The 6,835-nt window shown below is 40.0% G+C and overlaps 1 pseudogene; it reads left to right on the plus strand.

Annotated features, from left to right (window-relative positions):
- The first annotated feature begins 4,786 nt into the window (after window positions 1-4,786).
- Window positions 4,787-6,362, plus strand: LOC121807137 (annotated as a pseudogene).
- Window positions 6,363-6,835: the final 473 nt, after the last annotated feature.

A 6,835-nucleotide genomic window follows, 5' to 3' on the forward strand; every position in this document is an offset into this window, starting at 1 on the left:
AATGCCACTGGAGTATGCACATGCTGATATCTGGGGGTCATCACCAATTCAGAGCATGGGTGGAGGCAGGTACTTCATTTCTATAATAGATGACTACTCAAGGAAAATATGGCTCTATGTGATGAAGGAGAAGCCTGAAGCTTTCACTAAATTTCAAGAATGGTGTATGAAAGTTGAGACTGGGAAATGTGGTGTTCTGAAATGTCTTAGGACAGATAATGGCCTAGAATTCCTTTCATCTAAGTTTGATGGTTTCTTCAAAAGTAAGGGAATCAAGAGGCATAGGACAGCTCCTCACAACCCCCAACAAAATGGAGTTGTTGAGAGAGCTAACAGAACAATTCTGGAGAGATTGAGGTGTATGCTCATTTCATCATGCATGCCTAAGCATTTCTGGGCCAAGGCTGCCTCAACAGCTATAGTACTCATCAATAAGTGTCCCTCTACTTCAATTGATAATGACACACCGGATATGAGATGGTATGGATCAGCAGGAGATTATACAAAGCTAAGAAGTTTTAGCTGCAGAGTGTATGCACATGCTAAAAGAACCAAGTTGGATCTTAGAGATTTGAAATGTGTTATGTTGGGGTATCAGAAGGGAGTGAAAGGCTACAGGTTATGGTGCACAGAAAAGGGAATGGGCCAAGTAGTGATTAGCAGGGATGTGGTGTTCAGAGAGGATGAAATGCCATACTTGCCGAAGAATTCAGATAGTACTCAGTTTGAGGTGGAGCTAACTGGGCTTGAATCAGAGAATGCTCATGATGCTCAACATGATGATGGGGCAACAGAAGTAATCCAGCCAGAAGAAGCAAGTGAGAATCAGAAGAGTCACATTATAGCAAGGGACAGACAAAGAAGACAAATCAAGCTTCCTTCCAGATACAGTGATTATGACATGCTCTACTACGCACTTACAGTTGCAGAAGAGATTGAATACCATGAGCCCTCAACCTATAAAGAGGCAGTGAGAAGCCCTGAAAAAGATAGATGGCTCAGAGCAATGCAAGAGGTGATTGACTCACTCTATAAGAATCACACATGGATTCTAGTTCTGAGGCCAAAGCATCAGAAATGCATAGGCTACAAATGGGTGTATAAGAAGAAGATTGAGGCCTTTAAGAACAATGAGGTGAGATACAAGGCAAGACTGGTGGCTAAAGGCTTCACACAAAGAGAAGGGATAGACTATAATGAAATCTTCTCCCCAGTAGTTAAGCATAGCTCCATAAGAATCTTACTGTCCATTGTTGCTCATAAAGACTGGGAGCTTCAACAAATGGATGTCAAAACAACCTTCTTGAATGGAGAGTTGGAAGAAAGAATATATATGGAGCAGCCAGAAGGATTTGTAAAGAAAAGGGGAGAAGATAAAGTTTGTCAGCTGAAAAGAAGCCTATATGGATTAAGACAAAGCTCCAGACAGTGGTATATTAGATTTAATGAATTCATACAGAGAGTGGGTTTTGAGAAATCTTTGTATGACAATTGTGTCTTCATCAAGAAAAGCAAAGGGGAAGCTATTGCTTATTTGTTGCTCTATGTAGATGATATGCTGATTGCAGCAGCAACACTGCCAGAAATTCAAGATATCAAGAATGAGCTTGAATTAGAATTTGACATGAAGGATTTAGGGGATGCTAAGAGGATCCTAGGCATGGATATCATCAAAAATAGGAGAGAAAAGAAATTGTGGCTCACTCAGAAGGAATACATCAACAAACTTCTTGAAAGGTTCCAGATGAAAGACACCAGATCAGTGACAGTTCCACTATCACACCAATTCAAGCTGTCATCTATGCAATGTCCAAAGACAGATTAACAGAGGAAGGAAATGTTGAAGATACCCTATGCTCGCATTGTTGGGAGCATTATGTATACAATGGTGTGCTCAAGGCCGGATATTAGCCATGCTATCAGTGTAACCAGCAGATTCATGGCAGTTCCTGGGATGGAGCATTGGCATGGTTTGAAGTGGATTTTGAAGTATCTCAAAGGCACATCTGATTATGGGATTCTGTTTGATGGTGGTAAGAACCTTGATAATGAAGAAACTATAATGGGATATTGTGACTCAGACTTTGCAGTGAGTCAAGATACCAGAAAATCTCAATCTGGATATGTGTTTTGCCTCTATGGATCGGCTATGAGTTGGAAATCAAATTTGCAATCAGTTGTGGCACTTTACACAACAGAGGCTGAGTATATAGCCATGGCAGAGGCAGTAAAGGTAAGCTTCTGGTTAAGGGGCATATTATCAGACTTTGGGATAGAACAAGATGCAGTGAAGATCATGTTTGATAGTAATAGTGCAATATGTTTGTCCAAGCATCAAACATTCCATGAGAGATCTAAGCATGTGGATGTGAAGTTACACTTTATCAGAGATGAAGTGAGCAAGGGAAAAGTGAAGATTGAGAAGGTCTCCACTGAAGAGAATGCTGCGGACATGTTGACTAAAACCATTCCCAGTTCCAAATTGAAACATTGCTTGGAGCTAGTGAATCTTGTCAGATACTGAAGTTTGAAGGGTTTGGAGAATATGATCGAGTGTTATTCATTCAAGATCCAAGGTGGAGATTTGTTGGTTGTGGATGCTCAAATGAATAACCAAAGGAAGAGTAGGGACTGAATTGCAAAATGAAAGAAAGATTTGAAAATCAGTTATGTAACGGCTATTCGGTTGGAAAGAGTGGTTGAGCTCGGTTGGAGCTCAGTTAAGCTGCTTTAAAAGGGGCTGAAGCTGGTGGTCAAGATCCATAACTGCATCAACACATTAAAGAAGAGATATACACTATCTTAGTGAGGAGTTGGTGAGATTGAGAGTTCATTTCTTGATCTGTGAGTTCATAGAGTAGATGATTCATTGATTCTTGAGTGTATAGCTTCTTGCTATGAGAGTTCGATTCATTCATTGTACTTGTAATTCAGTCGAGAGTGAATAAAGATAGTTCGTGATTCTCCCGTGGATGTAGGTTCGTATGAGCCGAACCACGTAAACGCATTGTGTGTTTTATCTTTCTTGCATTAAAGCTTGCTGCATTGTTTGTATTTCCACAATCGTTCGAAGTGAAGCTTTCTTCATCGGCAGTCTTGGGGTCATTGTTTTACATGATATAATAGCATCTTTGATTAAATGAAGAAGGAAAGAGAAATAATTATTATATTTTTTTTTATATAAAATTTCATACTCTAATAAAAAAATATTTGAAGAGTTATTAGTATAACTTTTTTCACTTTAAGAAGATGTCTTTATTTCTTTTTGGTACAAAAGTAAAAAGTGATTTTTATTTATCTTTTTAATTTAACTTTTTTTTTTGGAGTCCATTATTTTTAAGTAGGTATACTTACATTTTTTAGAAGTAAATGAAAAATATATCTTCTCAATTTCTTTTTCCGTTGGAGAATCTCTAATAAAATTGAGTCAAATTGTTTTAGAATTTTGAATTTATTTTTCTTCAAACTTCTAATTTTTTTATTTGGTCGAATACTTTTTAAATGAAAAAAAATGAAAATTCAAATTATAAGATTTTGTTTAATATTTTATTATAAATTTTAAAACCCTCAGAGTTTTGGGATGTTTCTCATCTGTTCAAATGTATACTTCAAAAATTATAAAATTTCGGATCAGATTATGAAAAATATAAAATCCTAATGCTCACTCACTCTATTCTAGAAAGACGTATGAAGTTTTATTTTGCCAAATAACAGTTACGTACAGACCGTCTATGTTTTACGTGAATGGACCAATTGTATAATTGTTAATTCTCGATTAAAAATTAGTACTCCTACACTTGTCTTCACGAATCGAATATCTTAATATATCTATTTATTGTTAAAAATTATTTGACTGAAAAATTTGGTTTAGAGAAGTTGTTGGTCTATGTCCTAGGAATTGGTTTACTTATACGTCAACGATTCAACATAAAGGAACCAAATTTCCACATTCATATTTATGAAATTCGATGTCGCAAACTAATTAACTTTTTTTCCTGAATACTCAGTTCAGAAAGATAGTAAATAAAAAATTTATGAAATTTTAGGTATTACAGTAATATTTATTGTGTGCACCAACTATTACAATTATATTGAAATAATGCGTGAACATTAATTGTTTATTTATACAATTTACATACAGGTAAAATAGTAGGTATATGTTGTCATTATCACTCCAGAATTTAATTACTACTACATCTCAAATCGCGTCGTTTTTCTAACTTTCAAAATGGCATTACCCTCCAAAATTAGAACACAACGCGTAACCCATTGAGATTATTCATAAAGTCATTTTTGACAAATATAAACACACCCCTAAAACAAAAATGTCACACTCACACCATAGCTACTTCAATTATTCTAAGTACTCCCTCCGTCGAGTCATTTTGTCACTTTGGTATGTTACATAGTAGCGCAGTCATTTCATATTTTAATAAAAGTCAACATATTTATTCTCTATTCGTCTCTCTGCCTTTTTCATTCCTACTTCATTTTTTTTATATAATCACTTCAGGCCATTTTTCTTAAATTGCAGAGAATAGTACTCCCTCCGTCCCGCACTACTCGCACCTTTCCTTTTGGGCACGGAGATTAAGAGATTAGTGATAGACAAAGTCAACAATTACGGCTGTATGTATAAATTGTTACTAAAAATGGAAAGAGTGCAAATAACTTGGGACGCCCAGAAAGAAAATAAGTGCAAGTAGTGCGGGACGAAGTGAGTATAACAAGAATAGTTAATTAAACATTCAAGACCATTGAAATCCCAACCCATTTTCCACAACTTCACTTCCACTCCACCACCCCCCATGCTGCCCACCACCGCCGCCACGGCGCCCGACCACCACTCAAAGAAATCGAAGCTCAAAACCACCCTCCACACCGTCAAATCCAACATCTCCCACCGCCACTGGGCATGTCTCACCCTCACCATCCTCCTCCAATTCGTAATCCTCCTCTTCCTCAACCGCTCCTCTCCTCCGCCCCCTCTCCCCACCTCCGCCCACCGCCGCCGCTTCGAATCTTCCCCCATCCGTAACGATGAATCCTGCAAACACGGCCGGATCCACGTGTACAACCTCCCCTCCATGCTCAACAAAGACCTCCTCCAAAACTGCCACGACCTCGACCCCTGGACCTCCCGCTGCACCGCCGTCTCCAACGCCGGCCTCGGCCCCCCCGCCACCGGCCTCGAAACCCTCCTCCCTCTCAACCTCTCCGCCGCCTGGCACTGGACCGACATGTACGCCGCCGAGGTCATCTTCCACGACCGCATCAACAACTACCGTTGCACCACCCCCGACCCCGCCCAAGCCGCCGCCTTCTACATCCCCTTCTACGCCGGCCTCGCCGTCGGAAAATACCTCTGGTACAATTACACCTCCAAACACCGCGACCTCCACGCCACCGCCATGCTCAATTGGGTCAAAAACCAACCCGCCTGGCAAAAATCAAACGGGTCGGATCACTTCCTCATGTTCGGCCGCCTGACGTGGGACTTCCGCCGCCTGACCGACGACGACGCCGAGTGGGGCTCCAGCTTCATCTACATGCCCTTAATGAAGAACGTCCTCCGCCTCACCATCGAGAAGAGCCGCTGGGACGACCTCGAGCTCAGCGTGCCCTACCCGACCGCCTTCCACCCCAGATCCGGATCCGATATCCGCCTCTGGCTGGCCTGGATCCGGGCCAGGAAAAGGCCCACTCTCTCTACCTTCGTCGGGGCGACCCGGAAAAAATCCGCAACGACTTCCGCGCCGTCATGATGGGGTATTGTAAAAGCGAGACGACGTCGTGTCGGGTCGTGGACTGCTCCGAGACCCAGTGTTACGACGGAGCCCCGGCTATACTCGAGGCTTTTCTCGATTCGGATTTTTGCCTACAACCGAAAGGGGACGGGTTTACCCGGAGGTCCGCCTTCGATTGCATGTTGGCCGGTTCGATTCCGGTTTTCTTTTGGAGAGGGAGCTTTGAGTATCAATACGACTGGCATTTGCCTAAAAATGCCTCTGAATATTCGATATTTATTGATCATGATATTGTTAGAAATGATACGTCCATTATTAAACGAACCTTAGAGAAATATAGCAAAGAGGAGGTGAAGAGGATGAGAGAGAGAATCATTGATTTTTTGCCAAAATTGTTGTATTCTAAGTCCAATGCCAATCTTGGTGAATTTGAAGATGCTTTCGACATTGCCATGGATGGAGTCTTGAAAAGGTTTGAGCAACAAAGAAGATTGATGCCGGTTTGAGGTTAGATTCTTTTATTGCATAAATTTCATAGACTACTCTGTTTTTTTTGTTATACTTATAGCTTGTTGTATAGTTATTGATAATTTGAGGAATGATTATACTTGATCACATTTTTTGGTTCATTCGTATTAGAATATATATACCCAAAATGTAATTCCTACTTCAAGAGAATAGTTTTGAATGAGAGAGAGAGAGAGCATTTCTCTTTAATTAGTTTGTCCAATATTTTTTGTTTTGAGTGCTTTCTTCTTTATTCTTTACTTGCTTGACGTTTGAAGAATCGATTTAAGTGTAGAAAAAGCTTCCACTTTTTGCTCTCATGAAGAGATGAATTATAGTATTGAAAAGGAGCGTAATACCAAGTTATCAACATTAGCATAACGTCGTTGGAATTTGAGATATGTACCTTTAATAGTGAACAAAGTGATTTCATCGTAATAATTTAATCTTTAATTGGAGTATCTATAGTATGATTTTCAATATTTGAGCTTGAGCATGCGTCAATTTAAAATTGATACTCCCTCCGTCCCGGGCTACTCGCTCCTTTCCTTTTCGGCACGGAGATTAAGGAATGAGTGTAT

This window comes from Salvia splendens, chromosome 6, assembly GCF_004379255.2.
Source record: "Salvia splendens isolate huo1 chromosome 6, SspV2, whole genome shotgun sequence".
Classification (NCBI taxonomy): Eukaryota; Viridiplantae; Streptophyta; class Magnoliopsida; order Lamiales; family Lamiaceae; genus Salvia; species Salvia splendens.